The 25,814-nt window shown below is 37.1% G+C and overlaps 1 long non-coding RNA gene across 1 annotated transcript in view; it reads left to right on the top strand.

Moving 5' to 3' along the window:
* Positions 1–16,118, top strand: part of LOC111929812 (uncharacterized) — a 173,179-nt gene extending 157,061 nt beyond the window's left edge. The window contains exons 14-15 of the long non-coding RNA XR_015287742.1: positions 12,919–12,984; positions 13,116–16,118. This is a non-coding gene — a long non-coding RNA (uncharacterized LOC111929812). The remainder of the gene's footprint in view (positions 1–12,918; positions 12,985–13,115) is intronic.
* Positions 16,119–25,814: the final 9,696 nt, after the last annotated feature.

Genomic DNA, 25,814 nt, shown 5'->3' with positions numbered 1-25,814 from the left:
TCACTTGAAGGAAAGAAGCCTGTGCAGGAAACCTGTGACTAGCTAAAGAGGCAGGTTGATTGTGATGCAATTCCTGGCAAAGACTGTGCTTTGGGTGGAAATGTGAGCACAGAGTTATCTGGAAAATGAGTGTGAGAAGGAGATGAAGACATGCCAAGAAGGACAGGTTCCAAACCACCCAAATGCACATCAGGGGTGTGAGTGCTTGGGAAGATACCTGCAGCAGTGCAAGACATAATGTAATCACAGATGCAGAATGAAAGATCTGTTCTTTGTTTAAAAATGGTCCCACATCCTTTCTATGGTATTGTTAAAAGAGCTTAAATAGAAAGCAAAGGAAGATACAAAGTAAAAGAACAGAAATTAGTGGAAAAATGCAAAGTGATGAAGAGGGGCTAATGAGGTGGATTGAGAGGTAGAAGTGGAATTTATGAAATAAAAATAATACTTCTGTAGAAATTGTATATGGGAATGAAGAGAGTGAAATGAGAAAGTTGAATATAATTCCATTACTGTGGAACTAACTAGCATGAAAGGAAAAATGAAGGAAATGTCAAGGAGGCAGCAGATAAAAGACAGGTTGTGCTAGGGTGGTATGTCACTGAGGAAATGATTTTCACAGTGATTCTTGTATTTTCTCCAGTGTGTTTCACTGCTTATTGTCTTTCAGAACTGATAACTTTCTGATGATTGGATGTCAGAATATTTTGTTCCACAAAGGAAAAATTTGCTGATGGGATTTCAAAGACTTGTTTTGTGTGCCATTTTTTGTCACTAACCATGTCTTCTTCCTACTGTCCTTTAAACCTGATGTAATGCTGGTTTATACATCTCCTCCTAAAGAAACACTCAACATGAGCAAGTTATAAAAGTATTCTACAGTTTGCCAACACTTGAGGGCAGGAACACTCAGACATTTTTGAATACTTTGGTTCTAATTTAGCGCTAACTGGAACATACCTCATCTCCACAGTGTATTTTCTTTAGAAAAGAACATTGGTTTCATATACAGAACAAAAGGATGATCATTAAAACCCATCTGTGGGCCTCCTTAATAAACAGAAGCATGAGATAACCCAGGGAGCTTTTGCACAGCAGTACATTGAAACTTTATGTCAGGGAAGTTTGAAATGCTCAGAGATTGTTGGGAAGTAAGAGAATAGAAATCCTTAACTATTAATTAGCCAAAGAGTATCCAGCTAAAACTCAGTCCACACTCTAGCAGGTGTGAATGTGTCCATTGGTACTGCATTCTTAGAATCATTGAGCAGCAGCAATAAAGCGTCCATATTTGCATATCTAAATACTTATGAAGTACTTATGACTACTTCTAGAGGAGTAGAAATATATTTGATGTAAATAGTGAAGCCTTTTCAATATCCACTTGAAAAATATTTTCCACCAGTGAACATTACTTGGACCAGTACAGCTGTGAATTACTCAGAAAAGAGCTGGTCAAGAAAAGGAAAAATTTACCAAGCAGGAATACAAATTTTGGAGCATGAATTATCAAAAATTCTTATTTTCTGTATGAAGGAATGTTATAAAATATTATTATTTTAGATTTAATTTCATAGGAGCTGGTAAAATTTCAGATTTAAATATTGGGGATACATATAAACACTCTACCATATCATAAAAAATTGTACTTGATATGTGGACCATTATTAGTAAAATTAATTAGAGCTAGTCACCCTATTTTTCTGGGTTGCCTGTAAGGTTAAAAAAGGTCCAAAAGTGCACCATTTTGATGTTGAAAATGGGTGACCTTCATATTTCTTTTCCTGAAGGTGAGTGTATGTGAAAGAGATAATCCAGAATGTCAACTAGCAATATGTCAGCTATGGCATGTGGGTTGTTCATATCCAGGCTGTTGCCAAGCAGAAAATGCAAACTAAATGTAAAGTCACTTCTCCATAGTGAAAGGTGAAAGAACTTACCCTGCATTAGTGGCAGGACTAGATGATGTACTATAAAAGACTGCTGTATTTTACCCCTTGATCTCTAGAATAATGTAAGAGGGAAGAAAATAGGGAGAACCTTGAAATTCCGAGCCAATTATTCTTCCCAAGTTTTGCATGGTTCTCAGGATGGTGAGTAATGGGTTGCTGTTCTGCACAGCAGCACAGCTGTACAGCTACTGGATTTGCTTCAACAAAACATCAACTTTTCAGTAAAAAATTGGCTGCAAGAAGATAACAGATGTACAAAAGAAAACAGGGAAAGAATAACTCTTAACATCTTTATATTTTGTTTACTAGAAATTTTTAAAGGGAGAAGAAACTTAACTGTTATGGCAAGTTGATATTTTTGCCCTTATAAACTATTTTTATTGTACTAATTTGTTCATATTATTGTACCACAGATAAGAGTGCTGTTGTTGCAACTTGGCAGGTTCATATTCAACCTTCCTTTTCCAAATACTTGTATCTTTTGTACTATATAAATGGCAACAGAAGCTGGCAAGAATCTATGGCTACACTTCTTTTAAAGAATGAAAAGCACTCTGGTTAACTCTTTTCTTTGTTTAGTCTATTGTTTTTGTTTCTTTGAAAAGACAATGGCAGACATTTTAAGGGAGAGAATTATGGTTCATCTCTAAGAAGTTTATTTCTGTTTGCTAACAAACCAGTCTTCGGGGGCTTTGTATTTCTTATAGTAGCAGTCATGGACACCAATTCCCAAATATGGGCTTGTAATTCCTGCTTGGGGTTATGGTCACAGAAATATAAAAGTAACAGGAACTAGGAATAATGACATAATCCCAGAAGTGTTACAGAAAGAGAGGTCATGATGCCCTTTAAGTGAAGCTGTGACTGGAAATGTTCAGGACTTACTGTCCCAGTGAACCTATTGTCCTCTTTATACAAACTCTTTGTGGGCACCATACAAATACACAACAAAAAAGTTGTTTCCTGCCCAGAAAAGCTTATTTTCTAATTTACAGCTTTGAGCAGCTACTGTCCACAATAAATCTCAAAAGGTTGCTTTCTGTTAACAATCCATTAGAGTTTTCACTGAAGCAAGAGCTGAACTTGGGCAGCAGTGACCTGCACGTGCTCCTGAGTGTTTACACTGGAGTGGCTCTGGTACTCACACTCCATCCTGTTCCTGCCAGTGTCATAAAAGCTGCTGTTTACAGAGGCATGGAAGGGCAGGGAAGCAGGCAGTGACACTTCCTGAGAACAGTTTCACAGTCCTGCAATACTTTGAAAGTCAGAGACTTCTGGAAACAGAAGTAATGATGTGTGTTTGAAGTGTCTTTGCCTCAGTGGGTTTCTCTTCCATGAACTTGTCTAGTTTTCTATTGGACCCATGTCATCTTCACCTGGGGCACAGTGTTCTAGTTGAAAATTGCATATTACTGTGAATGTGCCTGGTTTTCATTGTTTAGAGGCTGGTACCTGCTACATTTCCGGGGCAGGAAAATACTGTTTGTTAGGACAAGCAATATTTTCTTGGGATGGCCCCAGATAAAAGATGTAACCAAATGCATGCTTATTTCACAGCAAAAAAAAATTATGAATATTATGATACTATAGATACTGATGCTTTAAAAAATATATATATTAACAACTAAAAGCTTCTATTGGGGATAGGCAACCAATATAATGTCATGAAAAGTCACTTGTGATGGGAAAAAAACCCCAAAAAGCCAGCAAGAAAGAATCTCTAAACTATTGTTCTGCCTAGAAGACCCAGTGTACATAACCAGATAATGTTCTTATTCACAGCCTTGGAAGACAAGGCAGACAAGTGTGTCTTTTTGTTGGATTTTTTACATGTAGTGTTTCAGGGATTATATCACACAAGGTTTTTGCTCTCCATCTCTTTTTACAATTTGTTTTTAGATATGGTAGGTCTACAGCATAGTTACAAAAAAAAAATATTTAAATTAACCTACCCATAACTTCGTGCTGCTGCAGCTAAACTATGCAACTGGGCTCTCAGTTTACTGCCAGCAGCAGAGTTTCCTCTCCACTGTTCTAAACTGCCAGGTAAACACACACCTTAACTTCCAAAACTGACCACAGGAGTCTTCATTTGCTACTCGTTTTTAAATGTATTTTTCCCTACTCGATAATTTGAATGACCAATTGATCAGAAACAGAACATGTATTGAAACATTTGCATATCTTACAAGTAAAGTTTTGCATGTTGTACAAACAGAAATGCACTCTATAGTTTCACATGAATGCTTAAAATAATTATTAAACAAGTCTTTGTTTTCATGCTGGGCTGAGGTTTCCTTCCACATCTGCAGCAAATTGTCCTAAGGAACATTGATTCAAAAGAACTAGATTGTCTTTTAGTAGCATGGTTAGGATAGGCAGATGAGTCATGAAGAAGATTACGGTTATAGTTGATGTCAGGAAAAAAAACAGTTTTATGTATTATATTTCAGCAAGTAAAATACATAAAAATTTGGTTTCTTTAGTAAGATCATCTGGTTTCACTAAATCTTCTGCTACCCTTTGAGCAGTCAACCTCCTATGTCTGAGGGATATGAATGGATGAAATGTTAGAAAATAAAAAAAATGTTAGAAGTTTATGTGCCAGTATTATTTCCACTTGACAATATTCCAGCATGTGATTGATGGTTAAGGTTTCTGCATCATACATAATAATTCCAGGTGACTTTTTCAGACTGCATTTAAGTTGAATGGTATCTGATGTAATTTAATGAGCAAATTGCCCTTTATCTAAACAATAGACCCTGTACCACCAGTTCTTGCAGGCTTTCTCTCCAAGCAACATAAATAATTGTCCTTCCTGACTTATTCCTTTAACTTTTTTGGGGGAGTATTAGATTTCATCTATCTTTCTGGTAGTGAGGGAGAACTGTGTTACACTGTTAGAAATCTAGACAGTCTACGTTACATAAAAATGCTTTTCTCCATGGCACTATTTTGCAAAGTATATATGTGTGGCAGGAGAGTTACTTTTATTTTTTTAACTCGAGGCAGATAGTGTATAAAGTAAAAGTTCAGTGGAAGCCCAGCTTGAACTGCTGTATTATACACCAGGAGTTGAAGAAATGACATTGGTATAATACAGGAGTAAAACCCAGTATGAACCAGTCTTCTTGAAAAGGGATTAAAAAATACATTAATTTGTGACTATACTCATTTTAGGGAGTAGGAAATGAGAAAAAGTAGCAATTATATTAGTCTTACAGGTATTTCAAAGAGTGATGTATCTAAAAAGCAGCTAAATAATTGTGGAAGTTATGCTTTGACATTTATGTTCTTCTCTCTTAATTCTACACACGGTCACATGTAAATGTGACAGGTAAAGACAACTTTTTGGAAACAACTCTAAAAAGTTCTGGTTTCAGCTGTAAATGTCAAATCTCATCCTTGTGCTGTTTCTGATTTCTGTCCTGCATAGGAAATGGGCATTGGCAAAAATCCAGAGAGTAATAGTGTAAACTTGACTTTCAGTTATGAGTTAGACACATAAGGAAGAAATTTCTGATCTGTAATGTAATTTGAAAACTCAGCTTAGACAAGAATTAAATATTCTATCCTTATCTGATTTGCTTTTTATTGATGATCTATAGCTGGTGTGGCCATTATTTCTGTGTAAAACTGCTCAGTTTTCTTCAAGCATTTCTCCCTATGCTGTTTTACCATCTGTTGATGAATATAAGTAAATATTGTTATTGTAAAAATACTCTCTAGTCTGGCCTGTAACGTGTGATCCAAATTAAATCTTGGCTCTCTGGGGAGTTGGTGATTTTTAGTGGTTCTGAATATATGTGACTGAGAGTGTGTATAAAAACCACAAACCACCAAGGTCATTTTTATTTATTTATTTGCTTTGGAGACCCTGTCCCTACTTGGGGAGGGGGTGCTAGAAATCTGGGAGCATGAGGTAAGTTCTCCTTACATATGGAGTGAATTAGGAAAGGCTGAGAGAGAAAAATACTGCATTTTCCAGTGTCCATCATTATGAAACTGGAATACATGTTAAGCAGCTGTCATCTTTACATGCTGAGCAGAATACTGACTATAAGCTTGTCATCTTTAAGTTGCTTGTTTAACCAATGTGTTTCTCTTTGGTCTTGATGGGGGGGGGGGGGGGAAACTTAGGCAATCTCAAATATATTAAGTAGTGAAGCACACCACATTAGAATTTTTTAAATGGAAAATTTAGCCACATTATTAGTGCATCATCTTTTTTCTATTAGGAAAAAAATAGTAAAGGTTACAGGACAAAATTTAAATATAACCAAGTTAAATAAAGACAGAGTGGCCTCATGGTGGGAAAAGAATTAGCCTAGAACAGCTTGAGAGGAAACAAACACATAGTAGGTCTATTTTCTGTATTTGTAAATAAATACAAAATTAAACACTGAAAATTGACCTAAGAGGCTCTCATGATTTTGGAGGAGATAATTCACTGGAAATGTCAGAATAACAACAGGCATATGTCAGGTGTAGGTGAAAAAATAACTCAATTCTTAAATACCATTCAGAAACGTATTTAAAATAACACCAAGAGTGTGTGGAATTATATTATTTTGGGTTATAGCTATCTACAAGACATAATTCTCAGTAAGTAAAAGAAAACAGGGGAAGGGCTTACTTTTCTGTATTTTTTTACAATGTAAAATTAGGCCATTTTTCCAGATGTGTCTGTACAGAGGTATCCAGTTGGGCAAGCCAAAATGGTATTCTTCTGTTTCATTGCATAGAGGGATTTGTAAATTTAGCATGCTACATTTATATAGTATTTGACTAAGCAGCTACCTGAATTGATGCAAAGAAAGAAAAATTAATATATTGTGCTATCACTTGTGCTAAGAAATATTTTCCTCACTGGAATGTGAAATGCTAGTGTGAACTGAAATAGAGTCTTAAGAATAGGAAAACATCTAAGACTTCATTTCCAAAGATGTAGAAAGCAAAATGAGTGCAAAACATATTCTCTGAATCAACCATATGATTCCAATATGAATAATGAAATATATTTTAATGGTATTACTAGAGGGTGAATTAAGCAGTTCCCAAGTGATTAAAATGACATTGTACACTTTGAAACAACACTGAATACGGCATCAGATTGGAAACCTTGTGATCAGAGAAATATTCAAAAGTTCTGATCAAGTATGTAGTAAAGAAAGGCCTGAATCAATGTCCTTTGTACCCTTATTCAAAGTAAACCAAAAAAGCAAGGTATGTAACACTCCTGTTAGTGTGTCATTCAGAATAACTTACATGATTCAAATTAAGGCATTATGAATACTCTTGGCTTCTGTTAGGAACTCTATGTCCCCTCTTCTGGACAGCAGAAATGATTTCAACTGCATGCTGGCATAAAAGAAATATTTTCACTTACTCTCTCGGTTCCAAATTTTAACTCAAAGTGTTAAAAGTGTTTCTGCTAAATATAAACAAGGTTTTCCACTAGCTCCTTTATGTTTTTGATTTCTCAATATTTCTCAGTATTTCTCTTGATTTGGCAGGTCAGTCTGTTTATAGAGGCACTGGCCATGATTACCTTCTGCTGGTTTTGCTTCTGCAGGAGTCAATTGGAACTTTGTAGAATCGGGGTTTTCTTTTAAATTTCCAGCGTTCTAATTGAGAGATGAAGAGAGACAGAAGGAGACAGAAAACTTGATGGTTTTTTAACAAATACATTTTTAAACTGTATTTGCATAATGACAACATTCTTAATTGAAACTTTTTTTAAGAAACATCAAACTTGTCCTAATCTGCAAAAGTCCTGTTATAAAAAGCAGCACTCTAAGAGCTAGTAATCTAAACGTGCTAATATAGAATGGTTTTAGTTTAGGAATATAAAGCTGGTGAGGTTCAGCCTCAGGTTGCTTCTTGAGTCAATGCTGTGACCTACAAAATAGCTACCATTTGGTGTTTCTGGTTTCAGCTTTATCTGAAGCATTTTGGTGTAAGAATTATAGGGGAAAAGTACGTTTCTTCTAATAAGACAAAAACCGACAGAACTGATTTCACTCAAAAGTAAGCAAAAATTGCTGTGAATTGGAATGAAAGTTGTTAAGTATTGGCACTAGCACAGCTTGTTTTAGTACTACAATTAGAACGAGTCTGCAGCTTTCATATATCCAAACTGACATCAGTCTGGAATGACTTTTCCAGAAAGAGTAGTATGGTGAAGAACAGAGTAATGTGTAGGCATCCTCAGCAGAGGAATGCCAAACAATGAACCATGTGGTTTACTTGTTCAGTTTTTAAAATAGAAACTGCTACAACATGAGTGTATTTCCCTACATCCACCCAGAAGGCTGGACACCGTGCAAATATGGATAATTTAAGTGTGTGACAGGGATACATCTTTAAGAAAGCTCTAGCTTACACCATGGTATAAAATGATCTATGATTTGTAAATAGTTTTCCCAGATTAATTATAATCCTGAAATTCAGAAATATTTTAAATCACCCTGATTATACAGATAGATTCTAGTCTTTTCGTGTATACACATGATATACATAATTAGAGAAATGTGCTTCATTCAAACCAACTGCAATCATGAAATTACTTTCTCCCATTAAACTTTACAGGAGGCTGTGATTACATCCTTTTTATTTTTAATATGAGTTCCCTGCAATTCCCAAGCTCTCAAATGTTTCAAACCAGCTGTAGTAGTAGGACTTTTAATTATACTCTTGCTTAGTGAGTGACATATAGCTCTTTCTCAGTTTGAATTAGCCCTGGACAAACAGATAGGAGTAATGTGAACTAAAAATCTAAATGAAGAACAGCTGTGGACAGAAATGAATGCCTTGATTGAAAACACTCTCCTGGTAGTTTTCTTGAATGTTGCTATGGTACAAAAATTACATTTTTATTATAGGTTTTCTAAAATGACAGGTGTCCTTTAAAGCAGCTTTCCTGTGCTTTTGTCTTTAATTTTGAAGACTAAGTTTTTAATTTGCAATTTACTTCTATATATCGAGAAAGGCAGCACATTATTTTTCCTGCAGTGACTAAACTCCCTTTCCCCAAAAAAATACATCTGGACAGAATCTTTTTTGGGGAAGGGTCTAGCCTGCTTTGGGTATAATTTCTGATGATTTAGAGGTCACTAATGAGCTTACTGTAATTGAAAAATAAACCATAAAATTATTAAACTGTGACATCAATTGAAAATATATTTTTGATAAATTGTATTTTTCTTTTAAAAAAAATTAATTTAGAAAATATGAACATTTGGTTTTAAAAATATAACCTGTGCCATTATAAATATACAAATTTCCTTAATTGATCACTTAATGTTTGATGCATATTTGATGCATTTTTACTTAGGGTAGAGAAGGTTAATAGCATCATACAGAAAAATGACCTGAGCCTTATTTACATCATAGTATCAATTCTACCATGGGAGGTTTTAGAAAATAAACAGGAAAAGTGTAACAAAACTGCCAAAACAAGACCGTCTTAAAGGATGGTCTTTGGAAATGACACTTTGATCTGCCCAGGTGCAGTTGGATTGTTAACTGTGTCAGCAATTGCTCAGCATCCAGCAGATTCTGGGTTTGGTGCTTCTCAGCTCAGTAGCACTTTGTGTAACCAACCACACAACTTTGAAGCAAACAACTCAGGGCAAGAATCCAGAACAGTTGCAAAAGGATAGATTTTTCTCTTTGTCTTGAAGTAGTTGTGTCATTGCTGAGCATGACTTTTCATAACCGGCTGTGCTTCTAAATTCACTTTCTATCGGCTTTGTCTCGTTCATACTCAGGATTTAGCTAAGTGTTCAAATAGAACAGACATGACAAACCTCTGTTGACTCCCATAGCTAACCACCGAACATGAACTGAAATTTAGAGACTTGCTTTTAATATCAGCATGGTATTAGCCTGAGATAAGTGTTACAGTGCTTGCTGGGGACTCAGTATGATTAGATACATGCCCCTGCAGAGTTGACTGACAGAAACTGTGGCAGCATGAGGCAGAAAACCTCAAGTTCTTTGGGATGGCAATATTTTGGTGGAGTAATATTGCTCGTTTCAGCTCAAAACCTCTTAAGGACATCTTTTACTTTGGGGGGTTGAAAGTATGTACCAAACTCTCCCCGAAGAGTCAAGTGGGAAAAGTTTCTCCTGCAGGAATTCAGTTGGAAAATCTAACTCACATACATTGATTCTCTCTTCTGCTGAAGGAACATGTCTCCCTTAACCAGTTACAGAAAGTGACACAAGCAGCTGGTTTAGGCACCTAACTCCAATACTCTCCTTGGGAATTTGTGTAAAACACTCAGAGCAGTGTATCAAAGACATTGTGAATGGTGTCAGTGTCCAAATTGTCCATCTCACAGGACATACTACCAGAAGAATCTAGACCAAGGTCCTTTTGAAATCTCTGACTTAATGCTTGTACATGCAGCACTGCTAGTGCTGAATACCCTCTTTGCACAGTAAGTTTCTATAAAACTATGTAGTTTGCTTGGATCAAACAATATCATTACTCAGAGATTAAATTCTGGATTCCTCAGCCAGATCTTCAAATTCTATGAAAGGTTTTTGCAGTCTTCTAGCTGGTATTAATAAGCAAATGTAATATTTTCCACTAGAAAAATAGCTAGTCAGAAAATTTCAGTTCATACAATATGAATTGTTTATTGTGGCTGAGATTTCTGTCACCTGCAGGTACTTAAAGATTGATACATTTGGGGTTTTTACATTGCAAGATAAGCTTCATGAAGCTATACTAGAGGAAGAATAGAGAATGAAGGCAAATGTGGATTTTCTAATTACATCTGAGCAAAAATCGATTTGCTTCATATTGCTTCCAAGTGCTTTGTTCTCTTATTTTGGATTAAAACAAACTAGTTTAAACACAAACTAGTGCAATTAAAAAGAAAAATTATTGTTCTTTGTTTTTTGTGTTTTGATTAAAGTGATGCAGTTTTCTTAAAAATCCGATGTTCAACCTGAATGCTTAGGCTATTTCAAGAGAACGTAAAACAGCTAACCTTTCACCACCAAAATGTAAACTTTAAGTAATACCCTTTGTCCAGGCTGTCTGAATGTGAATTGAGCATGTTTTAAAAGATCCTAAAGGTAGGCTACAAAAATGCTGCTTTCCTAGCTCCATTTGATAGAAATGGATTCCTGTGTAGTATTTTCAAAATCCCTCACCACAGTTAGTTTTGTTCTGGAATATGACAGCCATTTGCTTTTTCAGCTGAAGGAAAACAAAATAAACAATGCAAAATTGTTCTGAAAATGAACACTGGCAATAAAAGCCCAGCTGCTTCAAGAGGAAGCTGTTAATTCTTACTGGTGTAGGGGTAAATCACAAACTCTAAAGGGCTTTCCTAGGATACATCCAGAGAGGGGTGGGAGGACAGTTGCTGCCTTCCTTTACTTAGACAGCATGAGAAGGACAGCTCAGCCAGAGCTTGGACATGAAATTTCTTCCCACTAATGAGAACTATTTTTAAAGCACTTAGAATGTTTTGTTAGCTATAGTAATAATAATGGAGTTATTAATATAACTTTACTCTGTCTAGACAGATCTATATCTAGCTGAAAATGATGAGAACAAAAAGAAGAGAAACAGATTTATTTCTGAATTCAAACATCTCTAATTCCAAAAGTTTCACTGAGTTCCCACCACCCACCATGCTGAAATGACACCAGTGTACAAGAAGTTGGCAGAACATGATGCTTATAGCGAGCATGCACCGTTACTTTTTTGGATTGCACCAAGCACTCACTGTCATGTTTAGCAGCCAGGGCTCAAAGGTTGCTATGTTTGGCCAGGGCTGATATCAAAAGTCAGGTGGTCCAGTTATACAAATAGAACTAGAATTTGGTGTGAACCACACAGATGTGTCCCCAAACTCTTGCAGATCAGCACAACTCCCCTGTCCTGTCTCACCTAGAAACCTATGGCCCTGTACCTTTGCACCACAGGCCGAGCAGCCTCACAACCTTCCATCCTTCCAGTGCGAGTTCTCAGTTCTTCCTGCAGCAGCCACATCCCCCAAGCTGCAGGTTCATCTCTTGCAAACCTGTGCCATATGTGACCTCCCCCAGAGAAGCTGCCCACTTCCTTTATCCAAGGAGCTCTTCTGGGAGCAGCTCTCTCAAGTCAAGCAGCTGCCTCAAACTTTTCCGTAGGGCAAACTGCCCTCTTCTTGCTTAAGATGCTGTTTCCCACCTACCAGTGCTTCGTGGTTTAACACTTACAGGATAAATTATAGCTCTCACAGCAATGGTATTCTGCAGGTTTTTTCCCATGTATTGTATGGAATTGGGAATTTGGGTAGCTCCTGAATAATAAAGATGATTCCCCAGACTAACTTTCCCTCATTGAACCTCTCATTCTTTTCCTAATGTTAAAAGATGTATTTCAGCATTGTTTCAGGATGTTGAGTGTCTTCCATTTTCTTCTGCTAGAATGTCAAATGCTTCAGCTCCACTAAAAGTAAAGAGCATGACTGCAATGCTGACCATTTTTCTTTCAGTGGTTCATAACCCTCCTCAGGTACAGTGCAACTCTGTGGAAATATTCAGTGGTTTTCAATATTTCTGGATGTTTTAAATTCTGCCTATTACTGTGATTTATAACTCTTGTATTTCCATCAGTGAAAAAAAAAACCTTGAGAAAATGAGCTTGCAGACCTCCTCTTTGGGAGGTGAAGGAAGGGTAATACTGGGTATCAGTAGGGGTGGCGGTGTTTTACTGTGGTGAAAGCATCATGCTATTATTATATCCTTGGCATATGATTATATGTCAATCTGGGAAACTGCAAAAAGATCCTCTGCTACCTAAAGCTGAGTTCCCAAATCCTCAAATCCCCCAAACTGGTATCCCACCAGAAAGCACCCAGCCAGAAATCTCATTTCCCTGATCCCTGTGTACCAAGGCCTCCCCACCCAAGATCAGTCTACTCCAGTACTATTGATGCTTTTTCTTTGCCAGGTCACCCCAGACTCCTGAGGTTTTGTCTTGAAGCTTTCTCCTCCACTGTGTCCTGGATACTCATCTGTAAGTTCCCTATTTTTGTCTACATTCAAATCCTTTTCCACCTGTGTGTTCACCCCATTAACCTCCCTCCCCATTCCAAGTCTCTATGTCTGTAGGAACATTTACTGACAAGTCCATTTCTGTTTTTAAAGCTATGGATTTATGAATCTTCCTCATGTCCTCTTTCATTCCCTTGGAAGCAAGCTCCTGCTGGCTGGCTGCACTTATCCCCTTGGATCTGCCCTCAGAAATAAACATGCCCCAGCTCTTGTTTCTGGCAGAACTCTAAGAAAACCTGGACACTGGCTGCAGTAATCAAAAATCTGCTCTGATGGCAAAGGAAAACAAGAGAAGTTTGGGATGAAGTGTCCATATAGAGCCCTGTGTGAACTGCTGTCCTTCAGTTCTTGATTTATTTTACCCCTGGTACACTTTGCTCTTGGTTCTGTAATCACTCGGGGCAACTAGGCCAGCTCCTAAAGGCCCACTTAAATCAGCATCTGTGGTCTAAGTGATCAGAATTACATAAGATGAACTTCAGCATAAGATAACCAGTCCCAACTGAAAGGTACATTGCTGCACAACATATGCAAAATTCACGATCATGCAAAGGATGAGCAAATTGCTTGGCTTTGTTCTCCAGCTCTGTAATCTCTTCCATGTGGGATCATCCCTGCACCCAGTCAGAGCCCTCATGGCCTCCAAGGAGTTCTGTCCTCCCCTGCTGTGGCTCTGGCCGTGAACAGCAGCATTTGACACGATCCTTGAAATGATTTTCTAAAGCTCTTGTTTCCATAGGTGATTTTGTGGGGCTTTTATGAAGCTGAGGGAGAAGTGGAATGAACAAGGAGAGAAGGAACCTGGGTTTGTGCCAGAACATGTGGTGGATAGTAGTAGTCTGATTTCTAAAATGGAGGTGTTGCAGCCAATGAGCTCAGTATTTCCCATATTAATGAATTTTAAGTTTGGCAAGAAGCTGCTTAGACAAACACAAGAAGTGTAACTAGGAAGGATAAGAAATACTTTGTTAATATTACTCTTCCAAGCCATATTTGTATGTACACAAAACCCTCTCTATTTATTTTAATTTCTACTCAGATTAAACAGTGAGATGACTTTAAGTGACCAGTTTGGCAACAGTTTTGAAGGATCATATCCAGAGATAATTTTATTCCCAAACTGAATTATATGTAGCAAACTGCAAGTTAATAATTTGGCCATGAAAGAAATAATAAGATAAAAAAGGATTTCTAATTGTAAGTCAGCCATAAGTATTCCAGAAAAATTAATGTTTTTGCATATTTGGATGTGGTTTTTCTGTTGGCATTTGCTGGGAAGACAGCAAAGTGACAGTGAAAAAAGAGTAGCATAAAATTTTTAAAAAAATTTAATTCTCTTGTCCAGAGTAGCAACACTTTTTTCCCCTGAGTTATTGACCTAAACATCCATTTTGATTTTATTCAATCCTGAAAGGGGTGATGCTTTAGGGTTTTTTTCTCTTTTAACTAAGAATTAGTTGAAACACTTATTTTCCCAAGTTTCTTAGCTTTTCAAAGCCTGCTGAAAGGAGCAAGTATTTGTTTATAGTAGACTCTTCAATTTTTTGAAGGGTTCCATTGGAACTACTGTAGAAAGATAAAATGTTTTGCACATTTACTATTGTATATTCTGTTGTAGTTTTAACTTCAACCCCAATATATTTCCTTTGCATTCGTGCTTTGAATTGGTTTCACTGATGAAGACACAATAAATTATACATAAAAGAAAGTGTTCTTCTAAGACGATGTTCATTAGGCAGTTCTAACTTGTAATGCATCAGAAACCATATGCTTTGTGCATTGGCTCACAGCTGTAAAACTGACTTGAAATTACCAAATGAAGGCTTGGTGCCAGTTTCCAGTGAAACCAATGACAAGACTTCATTTATTTCGATGGTTCAGAGTGAACTGTGCAATATTCACAACTAAATTAAAAGCTTTTGGTTTTGAGCCAAAGTCTCATTTTTCCTTTTGCTGGTTTGTAATGCTGAAAATGTAGGCAAACCCCCTCCCCCTTTTTTAAGTATATGAAGATATTAAAAACTGTAGTCTGTTTTTCAGTCATTTTAGTTCCTTCTGTTTCTTCACTGCAAACCAAGGTGTGGTAACTTAGGGCAGTCAGGCTATAAGGAGAAGGAGACTGAAATGTCAAGTGATATAGAGAGCAGCAGGCCTGTGTGAGCCCTCACAGCCTCTCAGGGGCTGGGGGCAGCTGCTGCCCATCAGTGTCCATGACATACCGTTCCACCGAGGATTCCATTCACAGTCTGATCCTGAACACAGGTAGTAAAAGGAGAGACCATCTAATTTATGGGGAGAGGGCTGTTCAAGCCCCAAAGGGTATTTTGGGAAGTGTTCCCACCCTTTGTTAAAAATCTATGTAATTTATTATTATTATTGAGCAATATAGTATAGAACTATCATCTGCACTAAGACAAAACCTGTAACATGCCTCCAAATTAATGATGGAAGACTTTCAAACTATTGAAGGGATTTCTGAACATACATCTCCTTGAAAGAAATGTAGATGAGTGATATCTCTTTCACACTTCTCTTGTTTACTTCTTGAAGTGCTTTTCCAACTCTTAAAAGATTTTTGCCCCTTTTAAACCTTAGAAAAGAGGCTAGGCTTGTGTCTTGTAGACTGAAAGTGTTCACTATCTAAGGAAGCTTGAGCCTCTTAACAGGGAGTCCATGCTGGACTTAAAGCAAAAACCTATCTGTAATCTTGGAATCATTGTGAAGCAGAGAATTTTAGTCATTTACAGCTGCCTGGCATTGTTGCTGAGGGACAAATTGAAATGGCTGATCTGCCAGGCTTGTCAACACCTTTGAAATCCGCTGCCTAGCCTGGTCCCCCAAAAGACGCCTTGGAGAGAAACAAGGAGCCAAAGTGACAGACAAAGCCAGAGTCCACCTACTTGTCACATTTTCTTCCTTTGTTTCTTTTCCTCTTTTATAATTGCCTTTCTTTTTGCTTGTTCTTATCCCAACACTAATGTTGTAATATTGGTAAGTGGTTTAATTAGAAGATTTATTAACTTGTGTTTTTAATCTTTATACTGAGAAAAAGTACAAAAAAGTTAACATCAAAATAAAAGCTATTACACAATCCAATAGTTGGGTGCAGTCTGTCCCCTTTGAATTCCATGGCTAAATTCCCATTGGCTTTCATGGGAGCTTATTAAGGAACTAGCTAATGTTATTTTGTAATATGTGTGCCACATGGGGTCTCAATTTAGTCACTTAACTAAAGGCACCTAAACAAGTGGCCTACTTTTTATTGATGTGAATGACTCAAGTAGCTAAATGGGAATACAACTGCCTAATTTTAGTACATCCACAGTTGAATATGGTAACAGCAGTCCAATACCATAACTTCATCTATATGGGCTGGCATTTATCAGTCACACTGGGAATGGCTTAACAAAGAGTGCTTAAAAAACACTTCTGTTGTGTATATCCCATATATCTAAAGTAAAAGAGAACAAAGGAGAAAAGTAAATATGAAACAGAAATCTGGCATTACCTTGACAAAAATAAATTAATACCTGTCTGAGGCTTTGCTTCATATTAGTAATTAATCACCTCTTTTCATTAATTTCTAAGATTTAAAATAATTATTGTTTTAAAAATATAAAGCAATTTAAACTGTTGTCAGAGCTGGGAGAGAGTTTGTCTGGAGCAGCATTCTGTAATTTGGTGAAGATCCAAGAACTGCTTAATTTAGAGCAGAAAGTGTTCAGTGCACTTGGTTATTAAACACCAAACGATAAACAAGTACTTCAATATTTAGGAGATCATGACCTGCAACATCACATAATTAAAAAACATTAGGTTTCCAAGTCGCAGTAATAAAAACTAAGACTCTTAGAATTTACAAAGCCATTGTTTGCTCTTTTCATAGGATGAATATTAAAATTTCTCTTGTCTGTTTGAGGATTAAAGCCAAATCTGATTTTTGTTACACCTTTGTAAAGAAGAATTGCAAGTTCCACTAGTAGAGATTTTAAAAAAATGTATTTATTCAGAAACTATGGTCTTTATAAGAATAGATGTATGAATGTCTGCTGGCTTTAAGTGTTAATCAACATATACATTCACACAGAGCATATGAATAAACCCTGTCACTTGACACCACATATTTTATTCCTTTAGCACATTGACGTGTGAGCTTTGTGATTTATCCACATATGTATAATGAGAAGTCTCATAATGTTTCCCTTCTCAGTGACACAAAGGTGCTGGAGTTCTTTGCTTTTTGACAGCTTTCAGTGTGTGATTATGGGTTAGACTTCTTTTGGTAAACCCTGAACTATTCTTTACTTCATTTTCTCTGGAGAGCTGTGTACAGCTTCTGCGTGTTTATCTCAGTTCTCCATTTTTTATTTGGACCTTCTCAAGAAAGTGTCAGAATTCCTTCTGGCTTCCACTTATTGGTGTGCAAGATGCCTTTCTTGTTTAGGATAAAGACATATTTTAAAGCAAAATATGCTGAAGTGAAGATAAAGCAAACTTTGCTGAAGTGTCCACTTTTCAAGCCTCAGCCTTACAGAATGGGAGAGCCTAATCTTCAGAAACCTCTCTGCCAGGTGGTCTTGCTTTGACCTTGTTTGGGTCTTCAGAAACCACATATGCTTGTTCAGACTGTGTCATCTACTTCAACAGATTTCATCCACCAAAATTTGGTAGGGCCTGAGAAGATGTTCCTACACCCTTAAAAAAATTGTTGTACTTTTGCTTGTTTTTTTGGCTGTTAACCCCAGAATGGAAGCACCAGTTAAATCTGCCAGGAAAAGAATTCAAAGAAAAAAGGTACTTTCCATGTTCTATGCCTTTACCCCAGGAGATCTCTGGGTCCTAACAGGTTGACTGGGTCACTCTTGTCGCAGTAGCAAGTATTGTGAGTAACACAATCTTTATTGGTAGTGCTGCGTGGTTGGAAACAATTTTTGTGTTGTCACGATTTCTGGGACATGACACAAATCCAGGCCCTTCATCACTGACACCCAGTGTCCTCAACCCTTTGGGCATCTATCTCCTGCACCAACTGTATGAACTTGAGGTGTTAAGAGCACATTTCCCTCATTAGCCCTGAGATCCAAACCAAGATTTCAGTACCAGCAGAAGTTCCTTTGTTTCTCCTCTGAATAAAAAGTGCATTTTATGAGAGGCAATGAATGCAAGCAACCATGGGTGGGCAGAATGTGTGTTGGAAGCTGGAGCTCATTCTTCAGCAGAGACAATGCCTTTCTGCATTGCTGCTGGGTCCTTTGATAGGCTTCAGAGAGAGCAGAAGAAAGGAATCCTTGGCCCTTAGTGATACTTGCCTGAATTTTGTTCCTAGAAATATGTGGAGTGTGTCAGGATGAATACTTATACTTATTTCAGACACCAGCTTGACATGTTCTGCTTCTGTTTTGTTATCTTTTATCTTTCTCCAGGAATAAATCAAACCCTGGATGTTATTGAAAAGACTAGTGTGCCTTTTCATAATTGATTAATTGAGTAACTCAAGTTTTTTATTTTATTTTTTTTAATCTTCTGGGCCATGTTAAGGGAAAATATGTTTACAAAATGAGCAGTATACTTTATGTCGTTCAGATGGATTTCTGGCTCTTGGCCTTCAAATTTCTGAAATGGTTGATGAAATTGATTCCATTCCTTAAGGACTTTTCTCCTCCATGAGACTTGAAACTGGTGCTAATAACACTTACTTACATCCTCTCTGTGAACCTGCAGCAACTTCCTTACTGACATATTTGTCAAAGATGCTTTTATTATTGAATATTGTGTCCTTTGGAAGGGTAAGAGAATATTTTTCTATCATATCCATTCTTCCTGGGATGTTTCTTTCAAGAGCTATCATTATTTCTGGCTCAGAATTCCATCTCAGTCAGAAACTTAAATTTTGTCAATTATTAATCTTTCCTCCACAGTTTGAATGTTAGTAAAGCTCTACCTTATTTCTTGTTTCTCTTCTTATTTCTGACAGGATAAGAAATTCCAGGTGTTTTCTGAGGCTCTTTCTGTCAGCAGCTTAACAATCTGGGGGTGTTGTCATCTTTGTGTGCAGACTATTCCTATAGATGAGAGGCTGTCATGGCCTGCTTTGCAACTGCAGTCAGGACTGCACCCATGATTGGAGAGAATGCCACTAGTGCCTCAGCTAAGTGGGTGGTTATGCTGAAAAATTTCACCTTCCCTGTCCTCTGGTGAGCATTCATGTGGCACTCTTCAATTTCATGAGATCCTTGGCCATCTAGTGCTGCCCTTGTCAGTGTTCTTACAATTTTTATTAGTATGAAGAACTTCCATTACCTCTCTGGGGTAAATATTCAGCCTTCCTCTGGGCTCATGTTGTATCAATATACATGTGTGCGATCACCATGAAATAGGAGAACAGCTTATTTAAAAGTAGGACATTTTCTTCAAAGTATGCATATAGATTTTCTGCTTGCAGTGGACATAAAGAAAGAGAAAAAAGTAACTTTTTCCTCTAGAAAAAAGAGTGGAAGGGAAAATGATGTAGAAAGAAAAATTACATGGTCAAAAAGCAAATGTTTTCCCTACTTTCATCCATGTCATGACTGTATTTGTGCACTACATACATTTGCTGGTATGTTGCCTCTTCTTCTTCTTTCCAAAATCTGTGTGTCAAAAATGCTAACAGAACTATTAGCACATTGAATGGGTCATCATACTGCTTTTGGGAAAGCATTAACCAGGGATGCTGAACTTCGCTTCTTGCTTTCAAAGTCTACCACATCAATAAATATCAGTAATCATCACTGTTACTCATTAGCAAGTAACCAGTTGCAACTACTGGGATCTAGAGGCAATTTTTTTTCTGAACATGCCTTTCATGCTGACAGTTGCTTAATTGGTGGCAATAAGGCAGCTATGCTTGCTACTGGGGTGTGAAAAATCTGACACCTGCTACATCCTGGGTATAAATATTTCATAAAGATCCTATCTACTCAAGTGATGCCCAGGAGTTCAGGATTTGACTCTTAGCATGAGGGAACTATTGTGGCTTGCTTGTGTTAAATGTCCTGTTGTTTGCCTTCTTCCAGTGCCCTTAGGAAAGTTGCTTCACTTTAACCCCAATTTTATGGCTGTCTCCATTTTTGCATCATGGATAAGAAAGATTTTGTGATGCTTTTCTGTGCTATGTTTAGAATATTAAATTCAAGACCTGGAATTTCTCAGACAAATTCAAAGTTACTCAGGACCTCCCAGGATCTGTCCCCCAGTAAGAACAGAGAAAGGAAGCCATTGCAGTGGTTGGAGGGCAGAGTTATACAAAAGGTTACTAAACATTTTTGCTTGTGCTTGATGACTTCCAACTGCCCTGCCACCCACCTTCTTGCTGAGCCAGAAGCAAATTTGAAAAAGAAACCGCTGTGCATCACTTCCCTAGCAGAACATGCTGCAGACAAAAAGAATCGAAACCACAACTAGAGAATTGGATTTCCCCTGCTTTCTCCAAAATAAATATTTGTTTGCGACAAAAGCAGCTGGAAGAATGAGGCATGTACCTTTGACACTAAAGGCTTGTGTGTTTGTGCCAGCTGCAGGAGAGGTATGATCCTCCACTGAGTGCTATCTAAGGTCAGGCTGAGCTCCATCTCCCCCAGCTTGTGAATTAACATCTTCAGCTACTTGTACAAAACCGAGAGAGGATGAAGGCCCAGGGAGTCCAGTAGGAATCTATAGCAAGTGAAAAGCAAAATGAGCAGTGGGGCTGCCTCTTGGAGTTGCTCCCTACACTGCTTCTTCCAAACAGCATCATCATTTCCTCCGAAGCCATTGTGGAGCAGCCTCATGTGCTGGCTTGTGGAAAGAGCTCCAAAGGGATGACATTGGTACAAAAGCATCTGTATAAGGGCCCAAGCCCAGCAGGCAGCTCACAGCCATTATCTGGGAGGAGATAAGCAGCTCCAGGAGATGGTTCACGAAAAGGAAAGGCAATGAAGGTGAACTCTGGAGTACAAGGACTGCATCCACTTTTGGATGCTGACTTTGAAAGGATCCATGCATCTCTTAGCAAGGCTCATTCTTTAAACAAGCCCAGTACTACAGATCTCTGTTTTGAGCAGTAGCTTAGCAGTTAAAACTTCTAACTTGGAAGTGGACATCACTGGTCACAACACCCTTACCCTCACGGTTTAAGTGGGTTTACACACCAGTTCTCTGTTTTTTCAAAGTTTTATATTCTTCAAAAGAATTCAAAAGGTATATTCTTCAAAGGATTATATTCCTCCTGTGAGTGTTGAAAAGGCAACAGATTAGTAGTAGAGGAGATAGCAGAGCACTGTTGCCAGCTGATAGAGTCAGCTGGAAAAGCCTTTTCTGAACTCTGGAGAGCTGGTCATGAGGGATTCTAACAGGAAGGCTGTGGATGTGACAGATATTCCTGAACTTTGAAAATCAAGTGCCCCATCACTTGTTTTTTCTTTGTTTTTCTTGTAACTTATGCTTTACTTTTTGTATAAAGGTGCAATAAATAAAATATCTGGGACGAAGATTTGTCATTAAAGGGTCAATTTTTATAAGCAGTTACCATATGAGATTATCTGGAGCACCACAATTATGGCCTTTCGCAAGCTGAGGGAAATGTTGTGGTGTCTCATATGGCACCATTTGCTAACACTTAGCCAGAAGAGATTTTTATGGTCAGCAAGCACTGTAAATTCATAATGTTTAGCTTCACATTTTTTTTCTCTTGTCCACTTTTCCAGTTCTCATTTTCAGCTGTTACCTGGCATGAATTTGCACAGAAGAACCTCCCCTGTCATCAGAAGCCAGAAAAATCCATTCAGATTAGGAGACGGAAGGAGATTTAGAAAGAGAGTCTCTGTTGGATCATGCTTGTGCCTTCACAAAAGCCATATTTTTATTATGCCCTTACATAACCTGTCCCCTGTTTCAAATACAGCTTGAAAAAAAAACCTCCTTCGTACGAGAACATGACCAGCTGAGTAAATAAAAAAACCTGTTGAACTTGTGGATTGTACTTGCTGAGGCCCTAACTATTTTGATACATGTGCCTGCATAGCAATACATTTTGGAGAGAAATAGTGATATTGAGACACATGAAAACAGTTGGTAAAGGATACAAGTTAACCTGAAAACATATTCCTGGTAACACGGTTAAAGGAAAGGGAGAAGTGCTCAAAGGTAAATTCAGGTCAATTGGCGTCTTCAAAAACAAGACTTGGATGACTTTTAAAACAAAGTCATATGCAAAGAGGGAACAAGTCACAGAAACACCAAATTTACCACAGTGTCATGAGAGTGGAAAGGAGGAAAAAAAAATGACAAAAAAGAACTCAGCAGTAAAATGAATATATTCATGCAGTGTCAGTCTCTCCAGACAAGAAATGGTGCCAAGCAGAACCGCATCAGCGTGTGGCCGCTTCTTGCACTGACACTAAAAACATCTGTTGAGGTACAGCATTTATACTGTCTGCCAAACAAGAGTTTTTTAATCTTAAAACATATGCTGGAAATAGGAAAATTTGGACAAGAACAAAAAGAAAAAAGAGGGGTGGGTGGCCAATAAATTAAAAGTGAGAAGTGGGGAAGGACAGATTGGAGACAATGTTTTCCACATAGTGCATCATAGTTAATTCAAGTCATCTCAGGTCACCAAAGAAAGGAAAGCTCATGAAGGAATTCACAGATTGCTCAGAGAAGTTGAAAGCAGCAAAGTGGTGCTCTTCATGTTCATCCTTCAAACATTGGGTTTTGAACAGGTAACCCTAAAACTCAGGTTTTAACAAGTCTGGTAATACATCTAACTTGAAATGCAAGAACTGATGCTGACAGCAATACTCTTATTTTTCAGGCATGCTTATCTCACATTTTTTGCAGAAAGCATGTATTTAAGCCCCCCAGCTGAGCCAGGGCCTAATATTGACTCTTCAAAAACTGTGCCTCCAGCCTATCGGGTTAAACACTTATACAAACAAATTTTAGATACATACAATAAGTAGTTTTTTTAAAGATTATCACCTTTACATTTATTTCTCTAGTTGAAGAAGCTAGAATAGAGAATTCAGAAATATTTCAGTGAGAATAATTGTCAGATATAACCAAAAAAGTTATTCAACTATTTCTAGGATATTTTTCAAATAAAGTTGCTAAGTATTCCTCCTGATAAAATATTAGAAGGTGGCTTATTTTCATTTCTGAAATAAACTATATATTTTCATAGTTTCAAACATTGTTTGGTGAAGTCATCTAAGTGATCCAATTCCTGAATACCATAAACAGGTATGAATAAAAGATTTGATTTTGTGTCACTGACCCTTTCAAGATAAGAAATTCTTTCATTCAAATTAGTGTTTCTTTGGTACCATCTCAGGTTTACAGTATGTGGTACATGTCTTAAGATAGAAACAGACAATGAATCTGCTTTTATACAATTTCTCCACTCAAATAATTCCATGTAAATTGTGCTTTCAGAAGAGAAAGTGTGCCTAGAGTAAAATGCAGCCCATAGAAATCAAGGAGGAAACTCCCACTCTCTTCAACAGACTTGAGATTTCATCTCTAGAATACTTGACTTTCAAGTATAAAAGATTTATGCTTAGTGAATCACTAGATATGGTAAACTGCACGTTTTCAAAATCTGCATCAAATTAATTGTGCTGTATATCTTTCAAGATTTGCTTTATTTTATTTCAGTTCCATTTAATAAATATAATATTCTTGAAAAGCACCATAGAAATGAACAGATGAATGGATTATACACTCTATCACTTACAGAAGTTTTTGGTCCTTCTAATGTGGCAAATGGGACAATTTAGACTTTGGATTGTGGTAGATTACACCCACTTTAGATAATTTCTTTCTGGGATATAAAACATGTTGGACAATATGAAAATCAAATTCTAGAATGAGGTGATAGGATAAAATGGGAGATGTTTCCTAAGGACAGTACTCAGAGCTACATAATTTTCTGCCCTACTTGATAATTTTTGGCTTTGACTGAGTTCTGTATATTAGATGAGTATGTAGCTGAGTTTTACTTGACATTTATGTCCTTGTAAAAATACAGAGATTTTGTGTGCCCACATAACAGTTATTTTCAATTTTTTTTTTCTTCCTAAATGCTAAGAGAATATTTTCTATGATCATCAAAAAGCAAAAGACAGTTTAAACCTATGGATACCTCTCCTTTTGTTTTCAGTGCCTCACAGCTGGAAAAGGTGCAATTAGCACAGGTATTGGTGAAAAATTTCATTGGCTCTTCTGTTAAAATGCTGGTAACAAATTGCAGTTATTTCTCCATGACTGGAAGACAATGTTTTAAAAGACCACTAGGAAATAAAGAGTTCTAGGCTGAATTTTTCAATCAGATAATTTCTGTTAAAGTTCAAGATTATTCAGATGTATCAGAGCTTTTTTCCTCCCAGTAGGAGACTTTCCAGTGCTCTGCAACAAGTGGGAACATAGATCATGTGTAAATGCATCTTGCAATATCCTTCCTCCAGTGAATGCTAAGTTTCTTGTGAGACCAAAGCTCTGGCTGAATCTTTGGTGTTTTTGAACACATCCTCTCTTTTAGGGCTGTGAACTAAATTTGCAGATTATCTCCAATTTAATTTGCATTCTTATTTCTCAAAGAAAGCTGACTAACCTTTTCTTCCTTGCTCTATATTTGTTTGTCTTCTTTAGTGAGAATCCACACACTGCTCATTGCAGTATGGAAGCCTGAGCTGTAAGTGAAATATTGGTGACTAATAGCTGTTGACCTGCATGTTCAGAAACAATTCATACACAATGGATTAAATAAATAGATATATTAACATGATGGTGTGATTAGAAAATTCATCCTCTGGTACTTGTCTGGGCTCAATTGACCATAATCAATGACTGATTTAGGTCTTTGATTCTGTAAAAAAGCCCCAAAACACCCCAGCTGGTGGCATTTATGTTTTTTTCAGTTCTTTAGACAACATAAGAAAAGCAGTTTAAGGTTTCACCAAACTGTTGAGTTTTGAAAAAACATTTTTCCCCTTAATTTGAACCATCATTTTCTAAAAGAAAGTTAAATTAAAAAAACAGCTAACATGTTTTTGTAATTAAACAGAGTATTGGGCTATGCAAACAATAAAGATCCTTGTTTGAAATTAATTCTTGTCCTGCTTCTGGGATTACCAGGGGAATAAAATTATAGCAAAACAAAAAAACCTGCTACAGTCTAGAACTTGCACTTTACCAGAAGCAAAAGGAAATTTAGACTCAATATGAGTTCTATTCTGTTTCCAAAAAGCATGATTCTTGAGTTTGATATAAATTTGACAAAATGAAAAATCTCATCACTCCTGTCACCAGAAGCCAAAGTTTTACCTCTAATTTTTATTCTTTATAGCTCGCTAGTTTACTTTTCCTCCTCTGTACCTAAGGGACATTTTGATTCTCAAGATTGTGAAAACAAGAACATCTAGTCAAGAGTCAATTGTCTATATTATAAAGAAAAAGATTCCTCCTAGGGCAGGAAGATTGCCTGGAGGTGGGAAAAATCTCATAGAAAAATCTGAAAACTTTTAGCTTGACTGTATTCTTCTTTTATATTTATGTGAAAATTAAAGAAAACCAAAAAACCCACAAACAAAACCACAAGAGGCAACATCTGACCGGTGATCCTGTGTTAGAAACCCCAGAAACTGTTTTTAGAAACAGGTCATATTTCTGTGAGGAAAAATTGTTTGTCAATTAGCATAGTGAAACACTCAAATTGGCTTCCGAAATTTAAGTCTTGTAGGATATCATAGGATTAAACGTATCAGTTTGGGGATC

The sequence above is a fragment of the Cyanistes caeruleus genome, chromosome 6, assembly GCF_971803275.1.
Source record: "Cyanistes caeruleus chromosome 6, bCyaCae1.hap1.1, whole genome shotgun sequence".
NCBI classification, from domain to species: Eukaryota; Metazoa; Chordata; class Aves; order Passeriformes; family Paridae; genus Cyanistes; species Cyanistes caeruleus.
The sequence above is the reverse complement of the archived record's forward strand: the minus strand, read 5'-3'. Positions and strand labels throughout refer to the sequence as shown.